This window comes from Hyperolius riggenbachi, chromosome 8, assembly GCF_040937935.1.
Source record: "Hyperolius riggenbachi isolate aHypRig1 chromosome 8, aHypRig1.pri, whole genome shotgun sequence".
Lineage (NCBI taxonomy): Eukaryota > Metazoa > Chordata > Amphibia > Anura > Hyperoliidae > Hyperolius > Hyperolius riggenbachi.
The window spans coordinates 84,078,696-84,091,429 of NC_090653.1; the positions used below are offsets into that span (position 1 = coordinate 84,078,696).

The 12,734-nt window shown below is 46.8% G+C and overlaps 1 protein-coding gene across 1 annotated transcript in view; it reads right to left on the reverse strand.

Annotated features, from left to right (window-relative positions):
• Positions 1-12,734, reverse strand: part of LOC137528991 (cytochrome P450 2G1-like) — a 69,870-nt gene that overhangs the window by 543 nt on the left and 56,593 nt on the right. The gene's annotated exons all lie outside the window — the stretch shown is intronic.

A 12,734-nucleotide genomic window follows, 5' to 3' on the forward strand; every position in this document is an offset into this window, starting at 1 on the left:
AGGATAGCTACAGGCACAGCAATTTTTATTTGTTTGTTTATATGATTTATTTTGGTCTTAGTCTTCCTGTACATACAGTGGTGTGAAAAACTATTTGCCCCCTTCCTGATTTCTTATTCTTTTGCATGTTTGTCACACTTAAATGTTTCTGCTCATCAAAAACCATTAACTTATAGTCAAAGATAACATAATTGTACACAAAATGCAGTTTTAAATGATGGTTTTTATTATTTAGTGAGAAAAAAAAACTCAAAACCTACATGGCCCTGTGTGAAAAAGAAATTGCCCCCTGAACCTAATAACTGGTTGGGCCACCCTTAGCAGCAATAACTGCAATCAAGCGTTTGCGATAACTTGCAACGAGTCTTTTACAGCGCTCTGGAGGAATTTTGGCCCACTCATCTTTGCAGAATTGTTGTAATTCAGCTTTATTTAAGGGTTTTCTAGCATGAACCGCCTTTTTAAGGTCAACATCTCAATAGGATTCAGGTCAGGACTTTGACTAGGCCACTCCAAAGTCTTCATTTTGTTTTTCTTCAGCCATTCAGAGGTGGATTTGCTGGTGTGTTTTGGGTCATTGTCCTGCTGCAGCACCCAAGATCGCTTCAGCTTGAGTTGACAAACAGATGGCCGGACATTCTCCTTCAGGATTTTTTGGTAGACAGTAGAATTCATGGTGCCATCTATCACAGCAAGCCTTCCAGGTCCTGAAGCAGCAAAACAACCCCAGACCATCACACTACCACCACCATATTTTACTGTTGGTATGATGTTCTTTTGCTGAAATGCTGTGTTACTTCTACACCAGATGTAACGGGACACGCACCTTCCAAAAAGTTCAACTTTTGTCTCGTCGGTCCACAAGGTATTTTCCCAAAAGTCTTGCCAATCATTGAGATGTTTTTTTTTTAGCAAAATTGAGACAAGCCTTACTGTTCTTTTTGCTTAAAAGTGGTTTGCGCCTTGGATATCTGCCATGCAGACCATTTTTGCCCAGTCTCTTTCTTATGGTGGAGTCATGAACAATGACCTTAATTGAGGCAAGTGAGGCCTGCAGTTCTTTAGATGTTGTCCTGGGGTCTTTTGTGGCCTCTCGGATGAGTTTTCTCTGCGCTCTTGGGGTAATTTTGGTCGTCCAGCCACTCCTGGGAAGGTTCATCACTGTTCCATGTTTTTGCCAATTGTGGATAATGGCTCTCACTGTGGTTCACTTCAGTCCCAAAGCTTTAGAAATGGCTTTAGAACTTTTACCAGACTGATAGATCTCAATTACAGTACTTTGTTCTCATTTGTTCCTGAATTTCTTTGGATCTTGGCATGATGTCTAGCTTTTGAGGTGCTTTTGGTCTACTTCTCTGTGTCAGATAGCTCCTATTTAAGTGATTTCTTGATTGAAACAGGTGTGGCAGTAATCAGGCCTGGGGGTGACCACAGAAATTGAACTCAGGTGTGATAAACCACAGTTAAAGGATACCACAACTGACATGTGGCATAATGAGATAGACATGGGTATGTACAGTGCCTAGCACACAAATAACTATGCTGTGTTCCTTTTTTTCTTTCTCTGCCTGAAATAGGTAAATATCAGGTATGCAAGTGGCTGACTCAGTCCTGACTCAGACAGGAAGTGACTACAGTTTGACCCTCACTGATAAGAAATTCCCCCTTTTTTATCTCTTTCTTGCTCTCAGAAGCCATTTTCTGCTAGGAAAGTGTTTTATAGTTGGAATTTCTTATCAGTGAGGGTCACACTGTAGTCACTTCCTGTCTGAGTCAGGACTGAGTCAGCCACTTACATACCTGATATTTACCTCTTTCAGGCAGAGAAAGAAAAAAAGGAACACAGCATAGTTATTTGTGTGCTAGGCACTGTACATACCCATGTCTATCTCATTATGCCACATGTCAGTTGTGGTATCCTTTAAGTTATTTTTTAACAAGGGGGGCAATCACTTTTTCACACAGGACCATGTAGATTTAGAGTTTTTTTTTTCTCACTAAATAATAAAAACCATCATTTAAAACGGCATTTTGTGTTCAATTATGTTATCTTTGACTAATAGTTAATGGTTTTTGATGAGCAAAAACATTTAAGTGTGACAAACATGCAAAAGAATAAGAAATCAGGAAGGGGGCAAATAGTTTTTCACACCACTGTATACACCATGAGAAGTAAGAAGTAAATAATGACCATTAAAGGAGTTTGATTATTTTAAGGACACCTGACCCCAGGGAAAAGCTACCTAAGGTAAGCACAAAGGTACAGTATGGGTTCAAAATTATTCAACCCCCACTGAAATTGAGTGCTTTGGCCAGTTTGACATTTATTTTGATCATTTCAGTCATCTTGTTTACAATTAAATCAAAGAGGCACTTGTAAGTCCGACAAATATAACATAACATTTATAATGAAATAACCACAAATGTCTTTTCTGTGCTCACATCATTATCAGTTTTATTCAACCCCCAAGTGACATTCATTCTTAGTACTTAGTACAACACCCTTTTCAAGTTATAACAGCTTTTAAACATGAAGCATAGCTTGACACAAGTGCCTTGCAGCAATCTATGGGTATCTTAGCTCATTCTTCATGGGCAAAAGCCTCCAGTTCAGTCACATTCTTAGGCTTGCGTGCTGCAACTGCTTTCTTTAAGTCCCACCAGAGGTTCGCAATCGGATTTAAGTCTGATGACTGCGATGGCCACTCCAAAATGTCCCAGCCTTTAAACTGCAACCATGCTCTAGTACAGGGGTCCCCAACCACCGGTCCGCGGCCCAATACCAGGCCGCAGGACATGTTGTGTTGGGCTGCGGTCCCCTGCCTCACTGCTGTGCAGCTGCGGCTATGACTCACTGGTAACGCAGCTGTAACTTTGTTATGTAGCAATCTCGCTACCCGGAAGCCAGCTGATGGTAGACAGAGGCTGGTCCCTGAGCCAAAACATGTATCTCCTCCTCTGTCCCTCCCTCCCATCAATCACTGAGGCTCTGGCGCAATGAAAGAGAAAGGCAGTCGATGGAGCACGCCCACACAACCCCGGCCAGTTCAAACAGCCTGCAAGAGTGGGACAGCCTAGTGCTGGAGCAGGGCAGTCACGAATCTCCGACATTCCTCAGTCCAGCCTCCCCGGCAGCCAGCAGGTAACATTAGCATGCTTCGTTAGAGGGGAATAGAAGGGGAACGAGCTGCCATGCTTGAGCTGGGGAGAGACACAAGCAGTAGGAGAGGGAATTTGTCACTCAGATCACTTTTTCACCTAAGGTTCAAAAGCAAACAGATCAGACAAGCAGTGCACAGCACAGGCTGCCTCGGTGACACAGCCTGTCACTCAGCATGCACAGATCCGTGCATGCTGAGTGACAGGCTGTGTCACCGAGGCAGCCTGTGCTGCCTGGTTGCTTCTGAACTGTAGATGAAAAAGTGCAGAGCTTTGACTGAAATTCTCTCTACTAGTGCCTGCGTCTCCCCCCAGCTGGCAGCAGGATTTGGCAAGCAGCGCTGCTTATCCCATTATATAAGTTGGGGTCTGTGTCTTCCCCCACCCTACTTCCCTGTATTGCCGTTGACCTGTTTATGTACTATCTCCTCCAGTCACAGTTCAGTGCTCTCACTTCTACAATTACAGAAGCACATTGCTTACAGCCCTGACCTGAGCACCATATATTTAGAATCAGAGGGATTTTATACTTACCTGTGGCTTCCTCCAGCCCCATAACCACCGCTGCCTCCCTCGTTGTCCACTCCGTTCGACCACAATCAACCCCGGTAATCTGGCTCGGTTGCGCCAGTCAGGCTCTTCTGCGCATGCATAGCTGTATATGGGCTGGAGGAAGCCCCAGGTAAGTTTAAAATCTGATTCCTGCTCTTGGATACACACTAGCAACCGATGTCACCTGTTGTGGATCAGGACTTAATCCCCTTGGGCGTTTACTCTGGGCCAGGCTGCACAGATGCGTGTCAGCTGAGTAGCTGATGACGCGCTGTGTTGCTATGCAGGAAGGCGATGAAGTATCGTTCAGCAGTGCACTTTATTTCTCCCCATTCGGGTCTGCCGGGCCTTGGAAAAAATGTCTTACATCAAAGCGGTCCCCAGGTCCAAAGAGGTTGGGGACCCCTGCTCTAGTGGACTTGGAGGTATGTTTGGGATCATTGTTCTGTTGAAAGGTCCAACGTCGCCCAAGCCTCAGGTTTGTGATGGACTGCATCACATTTTCATCCAATATCTCCTGGTACTGAAGGGAATTATGGTTCCTTGCAAACGCTGAAGCTTCTCTGTACCTGCAGAAGCAAAACAGCCCCAAAGCATTATTGACCCCCCCGCCATGCTTCACAGTAGGCAAAGTGTTCTTTTCTTCATAGGCCTTGTTCTTCCTCCTCCAAACATAGTGTTGATCCATGGGCCCAAACAGTTCTATTTTTGTTTCATCAGTCCACAGAACACTATCCCAAAACTTTTGTGGTAGTGTTCTGTGGACTGATAGGAACAAGTCAATTTTTTAAGGAGTAATTACTGGGACCAGAGGGAACGGCGAGAGAAACAGACACATGCATATTTAAATAAATGTATATTTTTTAAAACATAGCGTGTAGTGTTGGGCGAACAGTGTTCGCCACTGTTCGGGTTCTGCAGAACATCACCCTGTTCGGGTGATGTTCGAGTTCGGCCGAACACCTGATGGTGTTCGGCCTTTTAAGTTCTGGTTCGCCCAGAACTACTAATTGGCCGCCGAACAGGGCCGAACAGGGCCCCTGTTCTGCCGAACAGGGCCCTGTTCGGCCGAATACTGCCCCCCTATGGGGTCGCAGGCATAAGGGGGGAGGCATGCCCCGATCGCGGGGGGGGGGGGGGGGGGGTCGGAAATTCCCCCCACCCCCTCCGCTAGCGCTCCCCCCTCTGCCCGCTTCCCCATACAAAAGTTTCAGGAAGTACCGGTCCGGTGGTAGTGGGTGGCTGGCAGTGGGCGGCACTGTGAAGTGAGTGACTGAGGAGGAGGAGTCCGGAGAGTGACGCGTTGAGGGAGGCCGGGCAGCGGGCGGTTCAGCAGTAGTACTGTACTACTGCTGAACCGCCCGCTGCCCGGCCTCCCTCAACGCGTCACTCTCCGGACTCCTCCTCCTCAGTCACTCACTTCACAGTGCCGCCCACTGCCAGCCACCCACTACCACCGGACCGGTACTTCCTGAAACTTTTGTATGGGGAAGCGGGCAGAGGGGGGAGCGCTAGCGGAGGGGGTGGGGGGAATTTCCGACCCCCCCGCGATCGGGGCATACTCCCCCCTTATGCCTGCGACCCCATAGGGCCCCCAAAAGCGGGATGTTCGGGGAGTTCGGGGTTCGGCCCGAACATGCCGAACATTGCGGCCATGTTCGGCGAACTTTCCCGAACCCGAACATCCAGGTGTTCGCCCAACACTAATAGCGTGTTGTCGCGTGAAAAAAAGATTTTTGCGTGCAAAAAGTTAACGGGAATTTTTCACGCATTAACGTTCGCGTGTTGACGCGAATTTATCACGTGAATGCGACCGTTAACACGCGAAAATTTTTTGTTAACGCGCACACACGAATTTTTATGCACGAAAAACTTTATCACGCAAAATTTTGCGCATAGCACTTTTCACAGCGTATTAACACTTAGCACCGTTTTGTGAATCAAGCCCATTGATTTTGTTTTTATTAACCTCCTTGCCGGTTATCCCGAGCTCAGCTCGGGGTAACCTGCGCAGGAGGATTTCTCAGGCCCCGCTGGGCCGATTTGCATAATTTTTTTTTCCCTACACGCAGCTAGCACTTTGCTAGCTGCGTGTAGTACGCGATCGCCGCCGCTCGCCGCCGATTCGCCGCTACACGCCGAGCCGCCCCCCCCCCCCGCCCCAGACCCCTGCGCAGCCTGGCCAATCAGTGCCAGGCAGCGCTAAGGGGCGGATCGGGGTTCCCTCTGACGTCACGATGTCTATGACGTCGGTGACGTCATCCCGCCCGGTCGCCATGGCGACCGGGGAAGCCCTGCAGGAAATCCCGTTCTCAACGGGATTCCCTGCATACTCTGATCGCCGAAGGCAATCGGAGTGGGTGGGGGGATGCCGCCGCTTAGCGGCTATCATGTAGCGAGCCCTGGGCTCGCTACATGATTTAGAAAAAAAAATAAATAAAAAAAAGTGCGGCGCTGCCTCCTTGCCGGATTTTTTAGACCGGCAAGGAGGTTAAAGCATCAGCATTGGTTTTATTTCAAATGTCTGAAAACATATTTATTTCATATTAAGATGTATAAAAAATGAAAATCCAAACAGTAAAAACAAATATGAGAAGTAACAAGGGTCTGCTGTGTAATGTGACTGCAGTACGTACGCACGCATGCACGCACACACGCACACACACTGCTCACATTTGGTTTTGCTACTGATGTGAAGAAGGTTTTTTGACTTGGCAAAAGTGCTCCATGATTTCTGCACTCACTTACTGTCCTAAAGTGACGCATTATGGAGGCAACTTCTGCTGTAGCTTCTATAATCCTGAATACAATACTTGCAGATTGTGACGTATGCGCAGTCACCCACCAATTCCTGTTCCCTTTGCTGCAGTTTACCATAACGCCTCAGACCCTGAGGGAATCCTGAAGACAGTCAGAACTGCAGGCAAAGTAACCTTTTGGATGGTTTGGTGAGTCCACACACAGTCCAATTTCGATTGTATATACAATCGATACAATCTGTGCTCTCATAGAGAGGCCAGGTCGCTGCCACCAATCCGCAATAAAAGCGTGCGAATGCGCTAATTTTAACTCTAGCTAAATCCTGTAGGAAAAAAGGTTAATTTGACAACCTTTCTAGAGATAGCAAAACTAACAATATTTAATATCAAACAGTTATGGTAACATGTCTCTCTTTGAAGATGTGAATTCTTTTTGTTGGAGATTTGTTTAAGAACAGCACTTAGACGAACGATTTTTTAATCGTTTATTTAAAGAAATAATGCAGAACAAAATATAGCAATAGAAACAAATTGATACAGAAATAATAAGGGTTCAATATGAAAATAATAGCTGATTACAGTCTGAGCAGTTTGTCAAGTTACCGTGTCCTTTGCGGTAAGTCCCACAGAAGATATGTAGTACAATTCTGGAAAGTTCTGTGGAATGGGTATTAATCCTTTTATCATCCAGCCCAAATCCGTGATGGTACAGGATGGCTGGGGTCTCTCTCTCCAGGCTGAGTGTCAGTCGGTTTTAACCCTTTCTATGCCAGAGGGTGTGGATGGTAACAAGAGATGTTGCTCCACCCGTAACAATCTGACTTCAGGCTGCTGAAGTCCGCCCTATTGTCTGAGGGACAGAATTGGCAGTTTATCCAAGTATGCCATAACTCAGCGGATATCTGACATATCATATAAAACCCAATATTTTACATTCCGTCATCATGTGCTGAACCAATCGATATCAAACTCGCTTGGAGTGCCACCTTCCCTGCCTATGTAATCGATATCTCAGGCTGGGAGATGACTAGATGATCGATTAACGTCTCAGAAGGTGTGCTGCGCTGGTCGCATGGCGCACTGTGAGTTGTTATGGACTACTACTCGAATTATGGACTACTATGAAATGAGATATCAAAAGCTCATTAAGCCAGGGACATATCTCTGGGTATTCTCAGGACAGGCAGGAATGTGAATGGGCCCTAATGAGTTTATGAGGGGATCTGTTCCTCTCTGTAAAGATTTACTCAGCTGCCTGTGCAGGCAGGCAGATTTTTGACCATTGTGTAGGTTTGCATGCTGCAGGACTCTGGAAAGAAGAGCTTCTGTCAGTTTTGCAGCTTGTGCTTGCTTAGGAATTTGCATACGTTGTCATGCAAATTGCCTGGCCACATTCATTGGATGCGTGTACTATAAGTACTATGTGTTTCCCACAATGCTTTGCTGTTCATAAGGATTTCGTCCTATGTAACACTCCTGGTGTGGTGTCAGCCTTACTCTCTGTTTGAAGATCAGCTTAGAGTAATTCCTGAATCTGCGCTAGGCAGGTTTTTCCTAGTGCAGTTAGGATTGTTTATCTGTTTGTTTGTTCTGTTGCCATTGTCCTGTCCCAACGGTGGTCGACAGGAAATGGTTCTGATCTCTGTTCTTGGAGTATAGCTGGTGCAGCGGTTGCTACCAGCTATCTCTTCTGATCTGTCTCTTTGGATCGCGCTAGCCACTTTTCGCTAGCGCTGTGGATCCTTCTGTTCTGTCTCCTGGGATCGCGCTAGCCACTTTTCGCTAGTGCTGTGGATCCTTCTGTTCTGTCTCCTGGGATCGCGCTAGCCACTTTCCGCTAGTGCTGTGGATTCTTCTGTTCTGCTACTCTGTACCTGGATCGCGCTAGCCACTTTCGCTAGTGCTGTGGATCCTATCTCTCGCTTGTCCCTGTTTTCATGTGTCTGTCTTGTCTGCTACGACCGCTTGCTGGAAGCTCGGTGAGGTAACCGTTAAGCAAGCGTTCGCGTCCTCTGCTTCATGTTTGTCTGTCGATGGTTAGTTAGGCGTGCTTGTCTCTATTGTGCTTATCACGTGGAGACCGCGCATAACCGCGTGCACTGTTGCGAATGAGTGCGGTGTTCGCGGTTAGCTAGCGTTTGTTATTTTCCACATCTTCTCATTGTATTATTTGCTGTGCCTTTGCTACCCTCGTATTCTGTTCTGATCTGCCTTGTGTCACGTCTGGCGATCGCACCTCTCGCGATCGCGTTCCTATTTCATATCTGCTGTTGTGTGTGTGCGTGGTCGCGGGGTGGCGACTGGATTGGCGCACACACATACAACCTGTCCCTTTGCTCGTTTTCATTCGCAATCGCCTCTCTTGCGATTGCGTTCTGCGCTTCGTACAAATTCCTGTCTGGCATTTGTGGAGGTACAGAGGATTGGTTCCTCTGCACTCCCCAGCGCCATCTGCCGACAGGAATTTCCCTCTACGGGTGCGTAGCACCTTTTGCTGGGTGCCTGCAATTATACGCTTGTGGAGGATTTCCGCCGTATCAGCGCACGCGTTGTGCGCTGCACACGGAGAAAGTTCCACAATTGTTACAGTATGAACAGCCCAACCCAAAACCCCAGTGTAGACAGAATTTCCGACTTGTACGATTTTGTCGAATATGGCTCTTGTATCTTTAAGAGATTTAAAAAACTTGAACCTGAATCAGCAGACGAATTTTTGTCTGAGTGTACGAAACTGTTAGCGAACCCTGAATTCCAATGCACCCCAGTGTTTACCTGGGCCCCCCAAATGGTCTACATTCTGTTGGGGGGTGAAATGTCAATGTGGGCTTATGATGTGTTAGATCATACCACCCTGAGTCAAAGACCCCTGGAATTCTTGGCCTTTTTAATTCTCAATTGGCTGAGATTACCTCAATTACCATACCCCCTTAATGAGTTGTTGTCAGCAGCTCAATCAGCTGTTCCATCTACTCTTTCATCCATAAAGCAGCCATCCAAAGCCTCTTAGTCTAAACGTAAAAGATCTAGGAAAGCTTCCCAGCGGAAAGATCCGTTGCCCATAGCAACCACAAATAAAGAGGTTATTTCTGTCAAGTCTGAAATGGGCAAAACCATTTCAAAAAAGTATGATAATGATGTTTATAATGCATCTGCTGATCAGTTTCCAGGTTTTTTGCCCCAATCCAAACAAAGCTTATGTGGATCCTTTTCTAGGTAGGATCGCACACTATATTAAAGCAGTTAAAAAATCTGTTCTTGTTCCTGAACTCCACCCATATGGAGATTATCTAGATACTGGCTTGTTTGAACCCCCATTTGCTTCCTGGGATGTTGGGGCCTTGCTGGAGTAATTCGATTTTGATTGGAAAGCCTTTTGCGATTTTTACATCGCAAAAAGCGAAGATGTCTTGAATGATTGTCTCGATTCTATGTACCTTCTGATTGATTCCGATGAATGTGAGAAGGATGATGTGGATCTGGTGATCTATGTATGGCAAACGATTTTGGATGAGTTGCACACACACCAACCAATTGATTCCAATAAAGAGACATCGTTGTCGGATGATTGTTCCTGCCTTTCTGGGGTAAAGCATGTGAGTCTTGACTTTGTGCAATCTGAAATGAATGAGTATGCCGCTGTGGTTGATTTCTGTGCGAATCCTGAAGGATTCTCTCCTGACAGTGTGCAGTTTGAATCTGTGCGATCTGATGCCTGTTTCTCGGATGTTCCTGCAGATTGTGATCGGCATGAGTCTGCCGGTTTCCTCAAGGATGTGTGGGATCCTTTTTCATTTGGAAACAGATCTTTGAGATCTTCCGTCTGTGACCCTGCTATGGGGAAAATTCCTCGACTATGCAGCGTCAAAAGTAAAATTAATATGCCTAATAAAGTTTATCCTGTTGATGTCGCTATTTCTTCTGCAAATGAGTCTCTGTCTCACCCTGTTCACACCTGTAAGGGCCCGTTGCCTGGGGACAGTTGCTCCAGTGTTTCGGTCCTAGATGCCTTGCAGTCTGCTCCGCAGATCGCGGAGGTTTGCGCTATGGAAGCGTCAGTTTCACAACCTAAAGCGATTTTTGATTCGCAGGTTTTGCGTTCTGGCTCCTCGGATTTGACATTGTTAGCCGAATCTAAGAGTGAGACAGCGCTTCGGTTTTGCGAATCTGACTCTGAAACAGCTCTGCTGGGTCCAGAGAAAGTTTCTTTGAGCCTGCCCTGTACCATGAATAACAAAATGATGTCCAATCACACTGACATTTGGGAGTCCCTTTCTTGCTTTGAAGAAAGTTCTGACTCTCCACCCTGTACTCTGGATGAGTCAATATTGCCTTGTACAATATCTCCTGCCCTGCCCCTAGAGGCTCGTCTAGGTATTGCTGCTATTTTTACCTGTTTTTCTGCAGTTTTGGAGTTGCAAGCTAGTTTGACTGCTACGCAGAATTCTGGGTGCAGCGAGATTAAAGTTAGGGAGTCAGTGTGTGGTCCAGTGAATATTCCTGTACGTTCCGCTCATGATGATGAAATTCAGTCTCAGTTTATGGTGGAACCTTCCCTGGGACATCTGCCCTGTTCACAAAATAAAGTTCCAGTTTTGCCCTGTAACATGGACAGTACAGAATCCTTCTTAGAAAACTTGAAAAATGATGTTCCTGAGGTCTTGTTTGATGTTCTGGAGGTCTCCGAGTTCCTCCCAAAGGGTGCAGAACTTGTAGGAGATGTCTCCTGCCCCCAAGTCCTTCTGAGGTGTTGCCCTCTTCCGTAGGCATTGCTGCCTTGCTGGCTACCTTTTCAGCTCTGGTTGAGCTTCAGTCATGTGTAGTCAATGATGATATTGCAGTCACAGAAATTTCCGAATTTGAATCCGAGTCTTCTTTTGAAAGTCCAGTGCTTGAGACCATTGCTCGTGATGATTCTCTGCCCGGTCCTGGTTTTGGTTTCCTCGTGTCGGACTCTGAGGTTGGCAGTTCCCCAACATGTCCTGAGGTTTCTCCTGTGCTGGTGTACCCCAATGTGCTCTGTGACCCAGAAGCCCAAGTGTGCCTCGGTTACCAGCATACTCAGATGCTTCCTCGGTGGAGACATGTTCTGATTTAGCCTGGCTGCTTGCATGCCCAGAAGTGGTCCCTGAAAGTCTTGATCTTGATGGGTGTCCTCGTAATTCTGAGTCTGGAATTGTCATTGGTTCCATAGGGGTTCTTGATAGTTCTCCATGTGAGCCTGGTAATTGTTCTGCCCTCTTGGGATCTCTGTGGAGCTTCAAAAGGTTCTGGGAGATTCCGGGAGAAATTTTGCTTGGTACCCTGGATAAGATCAACGGTGGCTTTTGTGTTGTAAGGGACACTTCGAACAGGTTTTGTGGCAGATTTGGTATTTTCAGACGCTCCTTGGAAGGTGGTGGGTTTTGTCTGGAGGGTTTCGGTGGCTTCTTCTCTGGTATCCACAGTCCTGATGGGTGTTACGCTGAGACTTGTAGTGCTGATAGGCATGTTTCGGTGGCTTCTGTTTCCGATGAGGTCGGTTTCGGGTGGACTGACTCTGGAATTGGACTTTGTCGGGCTGTCCCGACCTTCATGAGTCTTCAGTTTGAGTCTGTTGCTAATAGCACTTTTGAGGGTCGTCTGGAATTCGACCCTGGAGGGGGGGGGGGGGGTACTGTGATGATTTGCTCAGCTGCCTGTTCAGGCAGGCAGCTTTTTGACCATTGTGTAGGTTTGCATGCTGCAGGACTATGGAAAGAAGAGCTTCTGTCAGTTTTGCAGCTTGTGCTTGCTGAGGAATTTGCATACGTTGTCATGCAAATTGCCTGGCCACATTCATTGGAGGCGTGTACTATAAGTACTATGTGTTTCCCACTATGCTTTGCTGTTCATAAGGATTTCGTCCTATGTAACACTCCTGGTGGGGTGTCAGCCTTACTCTCTGTTTGAAGATCAGCTTAGAGTAATTCCTGAATCTGCGCTAGGCAGGTTTTTCCTAGTGCAGTTAGGATTGTTTATCTGTTTGTTTGTTCTGTTGCCATTGTCCTGTCCCAACGGTGGTCGACAGGAAATGGTTCTGATCTCTGTTCTTGGAGTATAGCTGGTGCAGCGGTTGCTACCAGCTATCTCTTCTGATCTGTCTCTTTGGATCGCGCTAGCCACTTTTCGCTAGCGCTGTGGATCCTTCTGTTCTGTCTCCTGGGATCGCGCTAGCCACTTTTCGCTAGCGCTGTGGATCCTTCTGTTCTGTCTCCTTGGATCGCGCTAGCCACTTTCCGCTAGCGC